This window comes from Schistocerca piceifrons, chromosome X (genome assembly GCF_021461385.2).
Source record: "Schistocerca piceifrons isolate TAMUIC-IGC-003096 chromosome X, iqSchPice1.1, whole genome shotgun sequence".
Lineage (NCBI taxonomy): Eukaryota > Metazoa > Arthropoda > Insecta > Orthoptera > Acrididae > Schistocerca > Schistocerca piceifrons.
This window is the reverse complement of record NC_060149.1, coordinates 370,040,369-370,061,060: the sequence shown is the minus strand read 5'-3', so window position 1 is coordinate 370,061,060 and position 20,692 is coordinate 370,040,369.

The following is a 20,692-nucleotide window of genomic DNA, read 5'->3' as shown; positions in this document are numbered from 1 at the left end:
TACAGGCAAACCATTAAAGGTAACTTTGTTGAAGAAGAAGTTTATTTTATGAAAGTATTGCCAGAATCTAACCGTTAATTGTCTTCCTTTAAATGAATTGTATTTCAAGAATAATGATTGTGTTAGGCAAACTGATGCTGAGACCAATGTATCGAGCATCGCTGAAAAAGTACGAGAATCGAAATATTTATCTCCCCAATAACGAACTGAATTAAGAGAAGTCTTGCAATTATTTTTGCCTGTATTTAATTTTAAAAAATCAGGCGTAATTAAGGACTTTGAATATTGTATCGAAACATACCCTCATTCGACTTTTTGTAAAACTACGTATTCAGTCCCTTGGTCGAAAATAGAAGCTGTAAGTTAACTAAAGAGATCAAAAAGATGATAGACTGGGGAATTATTGAGACTTCCACGTCCAAATACTCAAGCCTATTATAGACAGTGACTAAGCAGAATGGTGACATTCGGTTAGTCTTAGACGCTCTTGATATTAATAATATTATTAAGCCTGTGAGGACTCGTCCAGAGAATTCTGAAGAACTATTACAGAAATTTCACGAGGTGAAGTTCTTGACCTCCCAAGCTCATATTGGCAAACTAAAATATCTAAGTGATCAAGAAAGTATACGGCGTTCATTTACCTGAGACGCAGTTACCAATATAAAATAATGCCGTTTGGACTGAACATTAGTGGTGGTGTTTTTATAACTGCTTTAGATACAGTAATCGGTCCGGAGTTGCTAGAGCGGGTCACTGTATATGTTGATTACTTACTGATCGCCACAGAGACCTGTGAAGTACATTGAGCTAATGAGAAATTCCTAGAATATGGAGTCACGATTAATTTAGCAAAATCCAAATTTGGAAGAAATCAGATTAAATTCTTGGGTCGTATTATAACTCCTGAAGGAATTATAAAATAGTTTGTTGAGGAGCTACACATACTCGATCATTGCTTTTGTTCAGATGTCAGGCTCCACAGTTGTTGCGCTATTAAGTCGCGACAGCATGAATATTCATCCACATTTCATATGCACTTTTCACAATGCTCTGGGAATCACATCTCAAATTTTTATTGAAATAATATTAGAAGTGGCATTCCATATGACTTTTCTTTGTCTCTAATTATCTATAAATTTTAGCGTGCTTCCTTTGGAGTCAACAGACATTATTGCATATAAATTGCTTCACACTATAATCTCAACACACTACACAACCTCACACACATGGGGGCCCAACTGGTCATTTGTTAAAAACACAAGTTACACTAAGAAGGCAGACACCAATGCACTATACACATGGAAATTACACATGCACAAATGTGCATGTGTAGTTTTGCTGTGGTAAATTTATGCACATGCTACACTGAAGTCGAACTACAAAACTCTCTGAATACGGTACAGTGATGTAGAAAGTATTTTCCTTGACACACTGATCTATTATCAACCCAGTCTTCTTTCTTCCAGTCAAGGATCTCTTTTATGCTAAGGTGTCAGTAGCTACATATAAAATTACAGATGTCACTCACGATGTTAGCTACAGCACATTTATGAACACATATAGTACGTGGGGTGGTATCTGAAGCCTAACATTTCAAGAACTTTTCTTTGTGTAATATCTGTATTCAATAACTGCATTTTCTCAGATGTATTTGAGTCTCCAATTTTGTTTTCACCAGGTCCATTTTAATAAAGTGGCACATATGTCTAAACACAATATTAATATATCTTTTAATTTAGTAGTAATATTAAAATTTTGTTAAGCCTTAATTTAGAAATAAATTTATGTATTTTCCTCCATTATCTGCAGCTTCAGTTCCATCTCTTTATTTATTTATGCTCAAAAACCTCTCACTTCCATTTCTAAACAATTTTGCACAAACAGGAATGACTGTAAATAACTTGCAATTACTTTGGTATTCTTATTTTGCACCATCTCACAGTTCTTACAGAAACCTGCAAGTTTAGGATATACATTGCAGACGGATGGAGCTTCTCAATTGTTCAGTAATGGATGTCACCAGATGCAACAATGCTCACCAAACAGTGGTACATTTGGAGAGAATAGCACACACTGTCAGTATAATACACAGTAGAAATGATCAACTAGTGTTTACACTTACCCACAAGGTGTGGTAATGGATGAAAAATACTACAAGCAAGGGCACTCTCATGCTCATGAAACTAATCAATGTGACCCTATTGAAACTAGCCTATGCACTACCTTTGCTTATAATTTCTTTGTGTGTTAATGAAAATTTATTGAAAATTTGACAACTGATAAAGTATTCCATATGATGCAAATATCAGTTAAAGATGAGAGGCTTCTCAATAATGAATTATCTGCTTCTTTCAGCTAGTGTCATGTTGTATTATGGAACTAACATAAACCAAATAACAATGTTTTATATTGCTGTGTGTTACTGTTTACTTATTTACATATTAATTTCTGTGGATTGCAAGAAAAGAGCAACCTTCAGAGCATGTCATTGACTGTATGACCAGTATAATATCCTGCATTGTCTAGGTCTTTCAAAACACTACAGTTCCTCTAGGTGAAAATGTATTCTATTACCCATGATCACATTCACGACAGTTTATATATATTAACAACAAAACTGCGAAGTTGTCTTCTCGTGAATTTGATAATATCAGCTACAGATGTCAAAATTAGTGTAGATGCTACAAGGATCTTCACTTTATTATTGTCATGACCAGTGCTTATTTTCTGGAGAAAGTTAATTGGTACTCTGAGTGGCATGTTGCCAATTTCTAATGTTTACAAATTATTGCTGTAAGGAATTATAACATACTTTTAACACATACCTTAAAATAAGCAAATAATTCAGATTTATATATAATACCTACAATTAAGGTTAAAAGAGATACTTTCCAGATAAAGCTGGTTGTTTAACGCAGGTTCCGAATCGACATCAGAATATTGTATCAGTATTTCTCCTGCATCTGCTCCTTACTTTTGCTGTCTGTCTTCCATTTAGGAACAGGGCCTCCAAATAAAGCGTAAAGTTGTGAAGGAGGTCCTGCTAGTTTGATGGGCATCAAGTTGGCAACAGTCTTTAGATGCAGTGATGCTTTTAATGGGGTTGAAATAAGGTTCATTTGTAAAAATTCCCTCTCACATTCACTGGTATATACTGGTATGCAGTTAATCATGTTTATCAGAGGCAGTAGAGAAGCTGGATATTTCTTTTCTTCTAGGAACTCTCGCCAATCTCCGATTACTTTTCTTTCAGGAAATCTGAATCTTTAACATAATTTTTATTTCTTCCTCACCAGAAGTTATGACAGGATCATCAAAACAGTAAGAAGGATCTAGCACTTTAATGCATGAATAACTGTCATTTTCATCACATTAAAGTCTATTTTCCATTTGCTTGCATAACCTTTCATAAAATAATGTTGGGTCAATGCAACTATGCCTAGGAGTACACCTCTCTTCATTTCATTTCTCAACAGGAATCTCCCTCCGTAAGCCATAACTGCTTCTTTGCTTTGAGAGCTTCATTATAACATGGACCTCTGTTTACCTTGCTATCTTCAAGCACTCTGAGTTGTGTTTTCATTTTTTTTGCTGGCTGTATGAAGAATCAAGAGCCTGCAGTTCTAAACAAAGGTCAGATAATTCCTGTGGCCCATCAATCATTAAACCCAGATCCAAAATAAAGTCAATACTAATGACTTTCTTTACAAGATCTTCATACATTTTCCTATCAGTGCTGTCTGGTCAAAAACTCTCAGTACTAGTAAAATGTGAAACTAGTGCCTCATAATTTCTCCAAGAAACACTTCTAAAGCTAGAGGCAACCCACAAAGTATCCAAGTCTCTGCCAATTTTATGAATTTGGGTTGTAGGTCCTTCTGTATATCTTCTTACTTCTCTGGCATTTTTTGGCAATTAATGGTAGAGGGTAGAGCTTATCCCAGAAAGATTTAAAATGATTTATTTCCTAAGGAATATCTTTTTTATATCATCACCATCAGATAGCTCTAGCTTAAGGCTGGTAGAGAGCCGACTTAAAATTTGTGGAAAAGCTTGTTTGTGTGCTTCAACTGCACCTTTCTTTTACCATAACATAACTGTCATGCCATCAGTAATGACATATGTGAGATTTTCATTTAAAAACTCTTGGTGAAAACCTGAAGTCTTTAAGTCATTCATTAAGCACTGAATATACCTTCAGCTATCATGCAATCTATTTCACTCAAAGCTAGGAAAGAGAGAGTTGGTTTCATCATGTAAAGTAGCATTATTCGAGTATCAAGGAACTTTTGCTATGTGACTTTGGCCTTTATTTCTGTGGCAATATGGCTTATGTTGACACATGCAAACCTAGAATGAATGTCCACTGCATTTAATTTCTGACTCAAATTCATTTAACCTTCCTTCTGGCAACTTTGTAGGCAGTTCTTGAAACATTAGCTGTTACTGTTTGTCATTCACCATCATTTTATTTTAACACTGACAGATTCCGAAGATTTTTCACTCACTGCAGATAATATTTTAGCAGCAGCTTCATGGGCTGAACTTACTTTATGTTTACAGATTTTCTTTCAGAGAGATGTCATATGGTCTTTTTTGCCTCCTCCAAAGCATGACACTGAAATTGTTGACCATTGTTGGGAAATATTCATTCTGCATTTACATCTTTCTGGGCCCAGTGCCCCAACTTTCTTACAACTTTTGAACTCCAACTTCTTGTTATTTTAGTATCAACCACTCATTCTTCGTACAGAAGTCTTCAGTGTCCAACAGTCAGGAAGATATAATTGACACTACTTATGGAACTAGGCCTGCACATGAATGGCAAATTTTCACCACACTTTATTCCATTTCTACTCTTTTCCTTATATTCACCACCTCAGCCATTTTCATCACCACCCTTAATCAACATAATCTTTTTATTCACTGGGGATGAGAAATACCACAAAATCTTAGAATTCATTTTGATTTGTAAACTTAAATAGAACTCCACAATTCGCTTTAAACCAGCGTTTCTCAATCTTTCAGTATTCACAACCCCATTTTCAAACATAATTTTCATCCCCCCTTCCTCATACAATAACAATATATGAATAATAAAGCTTTTTTGTACCTTGAGTTGCAAATCTTACAAATTACCAAGAATATGTAAATTCATTGCCATTTTGCAAAATTTTTCTAGAAGGGGAAAAGTGACACGAAGATGAGACATTTTGAGATCAATTTATTTGCGATGAAACTGAGCCGTTTGGTCATCATATTTGGGAATTAAATACCTTCAAACTTTAACTCCAAATACACATATTTGGAACCAAAGTTAATGCATTTTGTTTCTCTGGAATTGTGAAGCAGAAATGTAAAGTAAAAACTCCTAAAAATGTTCTCAGATTTGAAGAGTGTGTTAAAACTTAGAAGGCTGAGCAAAAAATGTAAAAACTTTTTTTTTTTTTTTTTTTTTTTTTGTAACCACTGAAAATAACTTAACCGTGCTGGAAAATAATTTTAAAAAGTATTTTCTTGATGACAAAAACATGGCAGCACATAACGTGTCGTTTACGGATATGTTTCACAACACTCCCATAGCTTTCCAACTGTATAAGAAAAAATCTTCATACAATTCATGGCAAGTGGTGAAATCAAAAGACAATATAGTAAGACATTACTCTTTGAATTTTGGGCAGAGATGGATGATGTTTCGCACTGAAAACCAGAGCATTTTGTATACTACTACAATTTTCAGCATCCTACCTTTGTGAAACCAGATTTTCTGTGTTGGCTGCTTTGAAGAAAAAATACAGATCTCAGCCAAACAAAGAAAAAGAACTCAAGAGTCTCTTTTTGTAATACTAAACTCTCCTCCAAAAAACTTAGCTCTGCAGGTCAGTTCCAAGGTTGTAACTGATAATAACTGAACTTATTTTAATTTAGTACTGAAAGGTCAATTACTAAATGCATCATGCAATACTGATACAGTCCTATTTATAAGTGCTTTATATCAATGCAAATGTGAATTTTAATTTTTTCTTATGTCAGAACTTAATTTATTTTGCTTTGCTTTCCCTTAAGTAAATTAATCACTTTTGCAAATTCATTTTTTCCCCTTTTCAATAAGCTTGCACCCCCCCCCCCCCCAATTTAGCGTTATTACACCCCCTGAGTGGGCACACCCCATAGGTTCAGAACCACTGCTTTAACTTCAACAACACTGAATATGGAAGTCAATAAATGACATCACTGCATAATGATAAAAGCAGTACCTTCTTGAAATGTATTTCGAAATCTAAATGCATAAGACTTATTTATTTATGCGACTCCAAATATTCACATGTGGAATGATTTCAAAAATATTGTATAGGTCAATATCCTAGTCACTTTTTGAAAAGGCTGTGAGGCTGGCTGTCATGACACCTGAAGGGAATACCAACATATGTTTTACAAATGCACCAGATAAGGCGAAATCTAATACCATCGCCTGCTTTTGTTAATGGTGTCATTGGTGTAGGACTTTTATGTCTTTTAATATTAATAAAATGTAGTTTATTCCCCTCTCTGTAGATTCAAAATGTTAAACGGGACACATGCCCGAGGGTACCCCAGAAACTCAGCACTGTTCATGACCATTAGACCTTGATAATATCAATGCTAAATATTATTTAAATTGATGAGTTCCATAATTCACCACTGATGTGCTCCATAATTAACCAGATATTCTTTAATAACATGTGATCCTATTCATATGTATTAAGTTTGAAAGCTTATGTAACGCATAAACCAGCAATAAAAAAGGCTTCAATGAGCCTTGCCAATATTCTGGTTAAACACAGACTTTTTCTTCTTTAAACGAAAACTATTAGAGAAGCATTTGAATCACTGATTGCAGAAACAGCATTAGTCCATGCATGTTGATTTTGAGCAAAGCGGAAAAATAAGTTTGAGGGCCTGAGTATTCTATTTTCTTTGACAGCTCTATTTTACTTTGAATGGCACAGTTTCTGGTAATGTCCAGACACTATTTTCAATGATGTAATGATTAGATTATATAATGATTTAAATACACAAAGTTTGTGGACATGTGCTGTTTCTGAAATCAGCTGGATGCCAGAAATGTAAGTCTGTGTTATTCAGCAGTTTATTTGTAAATTTATTATGTTCAATACAAAAATTGTTATTATTAGGCTACATAACAGTTTCTGAAGGTCAGCTATATTATTTCTCATTACCAAAATTCTTATTTTATGTGTACATAACAGATTCTGAACAATAACTTTTAACTACAAATTACAATCAGGTAAATAGCAAGCTTGGTGAAATATTGCTTGTACCCATGTCTATTATTCACTGTCATGCCCTCTCCTGTCAACTGAAGGCCAGTTGTAGAGGGCTCTGTAAAAGGATAGGTGCTCTTCAGGAATATACGGCTCCAATTTCTTGAGGACAGCTATTTTCTTCTCACTTAGTGGTACACATTTTTCGTATGCTGCAGCCTTCGGTAGAGTTACTGTTGTTTTTAAATCAAGAAGTAAACGAAAAGCGTGTGTCACCAGGCTTCCAATGTATCGTTGTTGTATTCAAATTCCATGAATTCTGAAACGGCGAAGGATTGTTTCTCAATCCTTGTGAGCACTTTGCTGTTCATTGTTTCCAAAGACAAGGAATTGTGTTTGTAAAATTTAGGCCACCATTGTTTGAAAGCCAATACAAACCCTGTTGAAACAACTTTAACCTGGTATTTGTTAAAGGTACTTGCAGCAACAATAAGTTCTACAAACTGCACGATGCTATAAATCCTATTGACAGCTCGAATTTTCCTCTTAATCACTGCAAAGTCCCTGTCATAGGGTAAGAATGAATGGCCTCTGACCGGGAAATAATGATAAATTCTGTGTAAACGCTGAGATGCTGCAACTGCCATGACAAACCTGACCATAGTATTATTCTTATTCTGCCCTGGGCAGCCATCTGAAAATATATACAGGTATTTTATGTTTGGTGGCAACTAGTTTTGTATGTAATCCAGCAAAAACATGCAGACTTCATCAGGACCCTTCTTTGCTACACCTTCATGATAAATGTAGAATGTTGCATATCCTGTCTTCAGGTTGTGGATATTGAATACATTAACATTGAGTTGCCGAAGGTAGAAAACTTTCTGAACTGGAATGGTAGGAAGGGACAGATTTTGCATAAAATCTATAGCAATACCTGCAACATCCTCATCATTTTGACACAATACTGTCTTGTACTTCACGAATACGAGCAGAAAACTTTGCAGCCCTGTGTTTACGAACCATCATTTCTGCAGCAGCAACGCTTTTAGCCTTTTCAATCAGTGTTTTGTTTTGTAATTTATTTTGAAGTGCTTCACAAGTAATACATGTTTTTGAAGTGCTTCACAAGTACTACATGTGTCAACTTGTGGTCGACCAAATGTAAGTGAAAACATTCTTTGAATATTTTTAAATAAAATTCGTACTTAATATTACTTGCTTGGGGATGTCATAATTTGAACTGCTCATGCATGATTTTGACATTAAGTTGGCTATTTAAATAACGCTGTTCTCTTGTGCCATAGTGAGTAATTTTTTGGGGATAGGAATTTACGTGATCAATTATCAAACTTATTTCTGCACCACCGATTTGATTTCCCGATGCATTTTTACCCCTCTGGTCACTAGGCGACTTTCCACAAGCAAGCAGATTGCTTATCCTCCTTACCCTTTGGTTTGTGACACCATAGATACTTAAGAAAGCTTTCTTGCATACCTCTGATCGCCCAGTGCTGGAATTAATAAAATACTGAAAATTGTTGTATCTTGGTTTGCAGCTGCCTCCTCCTGGTACTCTTCTTCGTCTTCCGGAAATATTACCTACAGTAATCAGCCTTTGGAGACAAGAATCTTGTGCGTCCTTTGTCATGTTGTAGAAAAAGTGAAAATATTTTATTTCTTTCCTCTTCAGGAATTCTTCCAAAGCAGTTTCTACAACATCTACAAAATTACACAGATATTTTTACTGTTTTTCACTACCACTTGAACTAATCTTCCAAAATGCTGTATCTCTAAGCTTCAAACAATGGAAAGCCAAAGTTAGAATATCAACAGTATTATGAAAAGCGTAGATTGCTAATCACTGTAAAGATGACACACACCGAGTTGCATACAGGCGCAATGAAAAGACTGTTACACAGTGAGCTTTCAGCCAAAGCCTTCTTCAGATAAGAAAACACACAAGCACACACATCTCACGCGTATGACTGCTACCTCTGGCTACTCCAGCCAGAATGCCAATTCACTATGTCAGTTGCAAAGACTGAGAGAGGTGGCGCAGCACACTGGACTTGCATTCAGGACGATGATGGTTCAAACCCACATTCGGCCAGCCTGATTTAGGTTTTCCGTGATTTCCCTAAATCGCTTCTGGCAAATGCTGAGATGGTTCACTTGGAAGTGAATGGCTCATTTCCTTCCCCATCCTTCCCTAAGCCATAAGCGCTCCATCTGTAATGACCTTGTTGTTGACGAGATGTTAAACACAAATCTCCTGGATAGGAGAAGGAGAAAAGATTGATCAGTGGGTTGCACTGCCAGAGATCAGTGCACAATGAAGATGAGGGGACATGAGTTGGGAGGAACTGATGGGACAGAAGGGGCAGAAACTATTGACTGGAGGTTATGGAGATAGTAGTTTACCATAGGTTGAGGGCAGGATGATGTTGGGAGCAGAGAATGTGTTGTAAGGATAACTCCCATCTGTGCAGTTCAGAAAAGCTGGTGGTGGAGGTGAGGATACAGATGACCTAGGTTGTGAAGCAGCCATTGAAGTCAAACACATTATGTTCAGCTGCATGTTGTACAACAGGGTGGTCCACTCATCCTGGTGGATATCTGGTTGGCAGTCACACCAATATAAAAAGTTGAGCAATAAATGTAGCAGATCTGGTACATGACACGGCTGCTTTTACATGTGCCCCAGCCTCTGATGGTGTAGGATAAGTCTTAGTCAGGGCTGGATTAGGAAGTGCTGGATGATTGGATTGGGCAGGTGTTGTGCCTGTGTCTTCCACAGGAATGTGATCCCTCTGACAAGGGTTTGGAATTGGGAGTGGCATAGGGACGGACTAGGATGATATGGAGAATTGGTGGGCGACAGAACACCAATTTATGAGGGGTGGGGATGATCGTGGGTAGCATGTGCCTCATATCAGAGCACGGTGACAGATGATCAAAACCCTGATGAAGGACGTGGTTCAGCTGTTCCAATCCGGAGTGGTACTGGGTGATGAAGGGGACTCATCTTTTCAGCTGGTTCTTAGGGAAAGGGGAGGGTTTGAGGTGTGTGGGGATATGGCATTGGAAATCTGTTTGCGGACTAGGCCTAGGGGATTGTGCCTATCCACGAAGGCCTTAGTGAGACTTTCAGCATATTGGACAAGGTAGCTGCTATCACTACAGATATGCTATCCCCAAGTGGCTAGGCTGTATGGCAGGGATTTTTTGGTGTGGAAGGGATAGCAACTGTCAAAATGCAGGTACTGTTGGTGGTTGGTGGATTTAATGCGGACAGAGGTGTGGATGGAGCTCTGAGACAGGAGGTGGTCAATGTCCACGAAGGTTGCACACAGGGTTGGGAAGGACCCAGTGAAATGGATGGGAGAAAAGGTGTTACAGTGGGGCAGGAATGATGATAGGGTGTCCCGGCCCTGCATGCAGATCATGAAGATATCATAAACGAACCTGAACCAGACCACAGGTTTGGGGGGCTAGGAAGGTTTCCTCTACATGATCTATAAACAGACTGGCATAGGAGGGTGCCCAGTGGGAGCCCATGGCTGTGCCATGGATTTATTTGTAAACCTTTCCTTCATAACTTCAATGGCTGCTTCACAACCCAAGCCACTTGGATTCTCCCCTCCACCACCAGCTTTTCTGAACTGCACAGATGGGAGTTACCCTTACAACCTACTTCCCACAAAAAAAAATCATCCCAGCCTCAACCTACTGTCCCCCGCCCTCCACCCCACAACAGTTTCGGCCCCCTCTGTCCTATCAACTCCTGCCAACTTATGTCCCCTTACCTTTATTGTGCACTGCTCTCTGCCTGTGCACCCACCGATCTTTTCCCTTCTTTGCTCCTCTACTTTCCGCTCCCTTTCTCTCTTACCTCCCTCCCCCATAGCTTCCTGGCACTGCACCAGATAGCTTTGTCTGCCAACACTAGTCCATGCATGCTCCATCAGTAAAGTGAACCAAAGACTGCATTTTAGTGGCAGAACACTTATAAGATGTAACAGATCTACTAAAGAGAGTGCCTATACTGTGCTTGTCTGTCCCCTTTAGGTGTACTGCTGCATGGTGTGGGATCCTTACTAAGTAGTATTAATGGAATCGAGAAAGTTCAAAGACGAGCAGCATGTTTTGTATTATAGAGAAATACAAGAGAGAGTGTCATGGACATGATGTGGTATTTGGGGTGGACATCATTAAAACAAAGGTGTTCTCTCGTCACGGCAGGATCTTCTCACGAAATTTCAATCACCAACTTTCTTCCCTGAATGTGGAAAAAATTTTGTTGCCGCTGATCTACATAGGGAGAGATGACCATAATAAAATTAGGGAAATCAGAACTCAATGCAGAAAGATACAGGTGTTCATTTTTTCTGCATGCCGTTCACCAGTGGAATAATAGAGAATTATCGTGAAGGTCATTTCATAAACTCTCTGCCAGGCACTTAAGTGTGATTTGCAGAGTAGTCATGTACATGTAATCTTGTCTGAGCAGCCAGAGATAGAGGTCATATGTGTGTGTGGTGATGCTTGGCTGTGAGAATGTACGGTTTTTTCTTTTCTAATGAAGGCTTTGGTCAAAAGTTAAATGTGTAACAATCATTTTGTTGGGTCTATTGGCAAATCTTTATGGTGAGTAGCAATCTATCATTTCCATAATTGTTGATGTTTCAACCTGGATTTTCCATTGTTTAATTTTTCAAATTTAGTGTTTTAGTCTTATTTTGTCCCAGAACGATGCATTGGCCGCCAATATAAACTTTCCATTCATAAAATCTAAGCTCAGAACTGAGGGGGCTAATGCAAATTGCCAGTCTTTGAACCACTTTGAAAGCTTATCAAAAATGGTGTGGACATTTGTGCAGCTGTTTTTCAGGTAGTACTTCATTATAGATAACTGCATCATCTGCATCAATTCTGAAGCTACAATTATTGTCTGTCATGTCATTAATATATAACATGAACAGGACATGTCTAGACACTTCGTGGGGCAACACTGAAGTTACTTCTACTTCTGTCAATGATTCCACATCCAAGATAACTTGCTGCCTCCTCCCCCACCCACTAGGCACAGTTTTTTATTCAAGGGAGCTACAACATATTGCTGTTGAAATGGCTGCTAACACAGCTGCAAGTTCTGCACTGAATCTGACAGATTCCATCAGGCCATGGTGCCTTGTTAAATTTTAGGGACTTTTTCTGGTTTTGAACACCACTGACATTAATGTCTATACCACTCATCATTGTAGTGTAAAAACAATGCTGTATGGTAGAGGAACACTGTATCTTACCCTCGAAAATATGATCAAATTCTGCTCTTGCATGGTAACTCCCTTTCTCTAACGGTTGCCTCAAGGTACCGTGACCTGTTTATACTGCCTGTGCTATCTGAGACAATTACACACACACACACACACACACACACACACACGAACTTTGTGTGTGTGAGTGGGGCGGGGGGGGGGGGGGGGGGGGGGGGGAGGACAAAGTTCAAGAGCTGAACTTAAGATTGCTTCAAATGCATACCCAGACATGTAATAGATCTCACAGCTTCCAATGACAGTTTGGTAATCATATCCCATAACTCCAAAAAATTTGGAGACTGGATTAATAAAAAACAGAGGAAAGTTATGATGGCAGTTTTAATACTTCAGGTGTTCTACATAGTCACCCCCACTTGAGTACAGTGCACAGGATGTTTATACAACCACACGAAACTTTCAGAAAAGTACTTCTTTGGGACATTGTTCAACTCATGTGTCACATTGGCTTGGATGTTGATAATGTCGTCAAAGTGTTGACACTGTATGTGAATGTCTACACTTTGTTGTTCTGTGGTAGGTTCGTATTGACAACACCCAGTGTCACCACCCATGAATATTTTTCCCATTTCGCATTTCAAAGAAGTTGCGGCAGGTGTGTGTGTGTGTGTGTGTGTGTGTGTGTGTGTGTGTGTGTGTGTGTGTGTGTGTGTGTGTGTGTCATCAATTTAGTTCGGAAGTCAAGGTCTGGACAAACTTTGCACTTCTCTTCTTCAAAACATTCTCTATAATGTCTTGAACAATTGATTTAGAGCTGTTGCTCAACCATGGTTTGTGACACAACAATGTTGACACATTGTTGCAGGTCCACTATCTAACACTGCCTGGTCACAACTGACCGGTCGAATACACATCAGTTATTAGTTCAAGCTGCCACTATAGTTGCTGCACTGACTTCGTTTGTAAGTCAGGAATAAATCAGTATCAAAAAATTTTTGGATGTATGGTGTATGTCTACATATATAATCCAAAATCTATTGCAAAGAACATGACAGTTCTCTTCTTATCAGTATTAGTGATTTCCAGACCTATTCCATATGTGTACTGAGTAAGACAAAAATTACTACCTATATTTGTTCTCTATTACCTTTTCCTCATGTTTCTTACATGAGATATGCAGGGGAGGTGGCAGTAGTGTAGCAGTTTTCCCTGAATACCAGTTCTCCAAATTTGTCCAACAGGTTTCGCAAGAACAATGTCGCCTTTCTTCCAGACTCCAAAACAATGTTGCTGAGCACTTCTGTTACACATTTGTATGGGCTACACCAATCTGTTAAGACCCTAAGAGCATTTGTGTCAATTTGTTCAATGTCTGGGGGTCATGCCTACTGTTTTAGGATTGGTCTCCCTGGGGCTTTGTGCGTAGTTCCCTTTAAAAATTCACTGCACTTCACCAGACTCCTTTCTACTTATCAAAGCCTTTTCTTTTATTTCCTTACTAGTGATTTCCTGTGTTCAAATTCTGTATCACTTACGTGCATTATCTCTAAATGTTTCAACAATGTGATGGGGTCTAAAATCTTATCTTGACATCAGATACAATTGCTATCTTCCTCTTTGATATTGTTTTGCATTTATCCACATCTAAACAGAGCTGCCATTCATAAGATCAAGCAGAAATGTTGACCAAGTCTTTTTGCTTTTCTTTACAATTGTCCAATTACAACAGTTTCCTGTAGGCATCAGCATTGTTAATAAACAATACAATGACGATGCTGACCATATCTGGGAAATTGTTTAAGTATACTGAGAACAGTAATCAATGGTCCCAATACACTCCCTTCTGGCATACCCAATGTTACTTTCATTTCTGTTGAACACTTGGCATCCAGTATAACATAGTGGGTCCTATCAATTACAAACTCGTTGAGCCACTGCTATACTTTGTGTGATGGTATCTTTGTTGTCAGTTGAGAATGTGGTAAGTGACAAGCACGTAGTAATATCACCTACTGCCACACACATTCTAAACTCAACATTCACCATGTCTGTAACAAAAACTCATAAATATCACATAAAACGTTTACCAGACTTGTGTAAATGTGTGCTGTACTTTTCAATACATTTATTTCCCAAATTCCAGCACTTATTATCAAAGCTCCTAATTCTCGCTTCAAACAATTCACTTGTGATCGACTGACCAACATGTCATCCTCAGCCAATGGCACAATCTGGATATGGTATGGAAGCGCATGGGATCAGCACACTGCTCTCCTGGCTGTTGTTGGCTTGCAGACATGGGAGCTATTACTTCTCATTCACATAGCTCCTCAAATGGCATCACGAGACTGATTGGACCCCTCCAGTCCTCCCACGAAAAAAAAAAACTGGAAGTACTGGGAATTGAACCTGTGTCCTCAACACAGCAGTCAGTTGCTCTGACCATGCAGCTACAAAGGCGCACAGCACTTATTATACTGCCGCCTCAGATTTTTTAAAAACCGTATGCCAATGAATAATTCTGCTATCTTACTTAGGCTGTTGTGATCTGTATAGTTCAAGTAAACATTGATTTTGGTGCATAGCCAGCCAGACCACTTTGTGAAGAGCTGATAGTCACATGGCACTAAAGTGCAGATTTTAAGCATGGAGGCTGAAAATTATTAAATTGAATTGGTTTAGTAGTGCCTGTGTGTTAAGTCACAGTGTATGGGCTCTTCCTGCAATGTAGAACCATATTCTTAATGAATATCCCACACCTTCATTTTGGATCCCCCCCCCATCAAGAGTCTTTCAGTATTTAAAAACATATTTTTGCTTTACTTTGACTTTTTATCTTAGGAAATCATTAAAAAAATTCTTCTAATAGTGTTTGTATGAATTTCTTGGATTCACTGCTAGGAGGAGTCTACATCCACTGCTTCTTCTGAGTTTTATTTCTGCATCCATGAGCTGTACAACATATCATTCTCATCCTTTGATTAAAAGAAAAAAAAAGAAAAACTTCATGTTAATCCAGAAAGAATGGTTATCGTTGGACAATTCTTTGAGTTTTGTGGCAGTTAGTTGATATGAAATATTCTGTCAAAAAACTTGTGGAATCCGATACCCTGTTTCACAGTCTAGGAGAGTAGAGTCCTAGAATATTGTTAAACTTCAACACTAAGACCTAAAATCATGACGTTGAATTATCACTGTCATCATTTGGTCAGCATTTTGCACAGTATCACCGATCACAGTCCTTGTAAAGTTTATCTTTGCCTGACCATCCCACAACTTCCAGTGATTAAAAGTTCACCACGAAAAGCAGAATATCAGCAATGTTGTACTGTAGTGTATTACATTACAGTTGTTGGAGTCAATGATGAGTGTGTATTCACTCATATACCACGTGACATGCAACTTGAAGTAATGGACTATGTGTTGATCTATGAATTGATAATAGATCACTGGAAAGTTTAGTTAGTAGCATTACTAATTTATACTAGAATCCGTAAGTTAAAGATAATCAAGAAATGAGAGGCTATTTCCTATAATAGGATCTTGGAAGGGCGAAAAAATATGGTCAAGTTGAATCAGGAGATACTTGACTAACAAAACCTGTAATTAGTAACAAAATTCTTGACTCCCCCCATCCCACACAACAAAACAGCTACTCAAGTATATGGTCCAGCCTATCTTCCACACATGCTTGGCAGTGATGTGGCATGTTCTCTACAAGGTGTCTGATGAGCTATATTGGTTGTTTGGTTTGGGGTATAAAGGGACCAAACTACAAGGTTATCAGTCCCTTTTTCACGACGCAAGCAAGGCTCAAGGTACAAAAACACCCAAGACCACACCTAAAAAGAAAACAAATGGAACGAACAAAACATGGGCAAATCATACACCACAAGGAAAAGTAGAAGAAGGTATTAAAACCATAGAGCAAATGGTCTGGGCTGGCTGATCTCAATAATAAAAGAGGGTGAGCCAGCCACTCTGCAACACATTAAAACGTCCACCCCAAAAGGACAAGGCGAGATGAACACATGTAGGGAAAAAGACCACCACCAAAACAAACAAACACAAAGAAAGTGCGACAGAGTTAAAATGGAGGAAATGTGGCAACCTCAGAGAGAAGGCTAAATGCCCACCTTTAGATGGCACAATAAAATGTAAAACTAAATCTGCTGTTGAGACGTTGTCGCCCAACGCCGAAGGTATGGTGCTGGGAACGTTAAAAGTTCACTACAGAGCAGCTAAAAGTGGGAAGTCAAGCAAGATGTGGACGATAGTCATATGGGAGCCACAGTGACACCGAGGTGCGTCCTCATGACAGAGGAGGAAACCATGTGTTAGCCACGTATGGGCAATGCAGAACGGGCAGAGAACCACAGAGTCCCAGCGAGAGGCCCGCAAGAAGGTCTTCCACACATTCGTAGTCTCCTTAAGGGCACGCAGTTTGTTGTGCGTACTGAGATAATGCCATTCTGTCTCCCAAAGCCAAAAAAACCTTGTGGGATAATAATGAACTCAGGTGAGTTACAGGGATGCCGATCCCCAGAAGCGGTTTCTGTGTAGCCTGTTTGGCCAACCTGTCAGCAGTTTCATTTCCTGGCCTGGGGTTAACACAAACACCACGGAATGATTGGGCTATTCCAGGGCACAGATGGACTCTTGGATGGTCACTACCAAAGGCTGGCGGGGGTAGCAATGGTCAATAGCTTGTAGGCTGCTCAAGGAGTCAGTACAGAGAAGAAACGACTCGCCACGGCATGAGTGGATCATCATTAAGGTAAAGTTCTGGTTCCGGATGAATGATACGATGCTAACAGAAGCGCATGACACATGACTTCGTTGCTGAAAACTGGGAGCTGTGGGCTAGAGCCCATGACTGAGCCTTGTGGATGGCTCCCTGTAGGCGCCGCTTGGCAACATCAGTACTGGAGGAGCAGTGTGAAATGCAGAAGTCGTCTGCATACAGAGAAGGTGAGACTGACGGCCCGACAGCTAATGCTAGACTGTTAATGGCCACTAAAAATAGAGATACACTCAATACAGAACCCTGCGGGACCCCATTCTCCTGAATATGGGGGAACTATTGGAGGCACCAATGTGGACACAGAAAGTATGGAGTGATAGGAAATTTTGAATAAAAAATCGGGAGCCAGCCACGGACACTCGTATAATGTCGCAAGGATATGTTGCCAGGTTGTGTCGTAAACTTTTCGTAAATAAAAAAAGACGGCAACCAGGTGTTGGCTTCTGGAAAAGGCTGTTCGGATGGCAGACACAAGGGAAACTGGATTATAAGTGGTAGAGCAACCCTGGCAGAAACCGCCCTGGCATGGAGCCAGTATGCCACGTGACTCCAGGACCCAGCACAACTGCCGACTTACCATACGTTGTAACAGCTTACAAAGAGTGGCTGATAGCTATCCACATCAAGCGGGTTTTTACCGGGTTTGAGCACTGAAATGATGGTGCTCTCCCACCATTGCGAATCGCACCAGATCTGGTTGAAGATGACGAGGAACTGTCACTTGTAGTCGGACGAGAGATGTTTGATCATCTGACTGTGAATCCATTCTGGTCCAGGAGCTGCGTCAGGGTAATGTGCAAGGACACTGAGGAGCTCCCACTCTGTAAATGGAGTATTATACGGTTCACTGTGATGGTCAGTGAACTAAGAGGGCTTTCCTGTCCATCCACCGCTTGAAAGTGCGAAATGCTGGAGGATAATTCTCTGACGCGGAGGCTCAAGCATAGTGCTCAGAAAAGTGCTCGGCAATTGCTTTTGCATCGGTAGATAACACACTATTGATGTTAATGGCAGTAACACCTGTCGGGGTCTGGTACCCACAAACATGTCTGATCTTTGTCCAGACTTGGGAAGGTGACGTATGGCACCCAATGATCGAGGCGCACCTCTCCCAACATGCCTGTTTCCGTCTTTTTACAAGCTGGTGAACGCGGGCACAGAGCTGTTTAAAAGCTATTAGGGGCTCTAGGGAAGGATGTCACTAATGTCGCTGTAGAGCTCACCGATGCTCTTTAATGGCCTCAGCAATTTCCGGCAACCACCAAGGTACTGACTTTCGTCGGGGGCACCCTAAAGGACAAGGGATTCTGTTTTCTGCCACAGAAACAATCGTTCTAGTGACCTGCTCAACTACCACATCGATGGTACCATGATGCGGAGATTCAACAGTGACAGCAGAGGTGAAAGCTTCCCAGTCTGCCTTGTTTAAAGCCCATCTTGATAGACATCCAGGGGAATGGTACTGGGAAAGTGACAGGAAGATGGGAAAGTGGTCACTGCCACACAAGTCATTGTCAGCTCTCCAGTGTACATATGGGAGAAGTCCTGGGCTGCAGGGTGATAAATCAATGACCGAGTACGTGCCATGAGCCACACTGAAATGTGTGGGGGCACCTGTATTTAACAGGCAGAGGTTGAGTTGAGACAGGAAAGTTTCGACATCTCTATCTCGGCCAGTAAGCACAGTGCCACCCCACAAGGGGTTATGCACATTAAAATCTCCCAAAAGTAGGAAAGGTTTATGGAGTAGTTGAATCAGTGCAGCCAATGCGTAAAGGGGTACTGCACCATCTGCAGGAAGATACACATTGCAGACAGTTATTTCCTGTCGTCCTTATCCTGACAGCCACAGCTTCAAGAGGGGTTTGAAGAGGCACAGGTTCACTTCATACCGAGTTTAGGACATAGACGATATCATGAGGCTGGGAAGGCATGAAGCATGCAAGGAGGCACGTTACACCTCAGGGTCACCTGCTGCCACCAACTGAGTATTTGTATCCATTCCTATTGTGGATGAGGCACCAGTGAGATCCAGATCCTCAGGGGACACTGAAATCTCCACTCATCCGCAGGTGCACAATTGGTAGGGAGTGGTGGTGGTGGTGGTGGTGGTGGTTCCACCGGAGGGTCCTTTTTCTTAGCAGACTTCTTTGTTTGCTTGCCCTCTTGCTTCTCTTTAGGGGCTTGCTGGGAGGACTTCTCTGAAGTAGCTTCAGGCATGGAGGAAGACTGAAGCTCTTCGTCCAGCAGCTTTTGGCTCCTTTAGCCACTGGCACTGAGGCATTAGTGGAGACCTTGGGAGAGAGGGTCCCAAGGGACCCCTTCTGCACGAGAGGAGGCTGTTGCTTCTCCAGCTGGGGGGGAGGGGACCGATGTCCCCTGCGTTGGGGAAGGGGGGCCTTGCTCCCAAAGTACGTACTTTGGGAACAACGGAAGATTGTTGCCCCCTACCACCAAGAGGGCAGATGTATTCTGGAGGCCTGGAGGGCCCACTGTTCATGGTACAAAGTGTGATGTGACTGGTACTTGTGATGGCGATGGTAATGTACCTGCAGCATATGTCGACATCAACCGAATGCGGAGTAATCATTCAAATTTACGTTTAGCCTCTTGGTTAGTCAACTGGTCCAGGGTCTTGTACTCCATGATTTTCCACTCCTTTCGGAGTACTGGGCAGTCTGGCAAGCAGGGGGAGTGGTGCTCTCCACAGCTGATGCAGGTGGCGCAAGGAAGACATATGCCTGAACTATGAGCACTTAAAGCATGGCATTGGGGGAGGGACATATGGTTTAATGTCACAGTGGTAAACCATCAGCTTGACCTTCTCAGGCGATGAATCACCCTCAAAGGCCAAGATGAAGGCACCAGTAGCAACCCTGTTGTCCCTGGGTCCCCTGTAAACGCGCCGGATGAAATGAACACCCTGCCGTGCTAGATTGGCGCCGAGCTGGTCGTCAGACTACATGAGGAGGTAGCAATGGAAAATAATCCCCTGGACCATGTTCAGGCTTTTATGGGGAGTGATCTAAACAGGAATATCACCCAGCTGGTCACAAGCGAGTAACGCCCGGGGTTGGGCTGGGGATGCTGTCTGAATCAAGACTGCACCGCTTCTCATCTTCGACAGCGCTGTCACTTTCCCGAACTTATCCTCAAGACGTTCAACAAAAAATTGAGGCTTCATACGTAGAAAGGAGACCCCATCCATTCTGCTACAGACTAAATACTGAGGCGAATATGGCTCTCTTCTTTCTGTAGCCCTATGTTCCTCCCATGGTGTAGTGAGGGAGGGAAACGATTTACGGTCATATCTGTCAGCAACGTGCTCGATCTTACCCTTC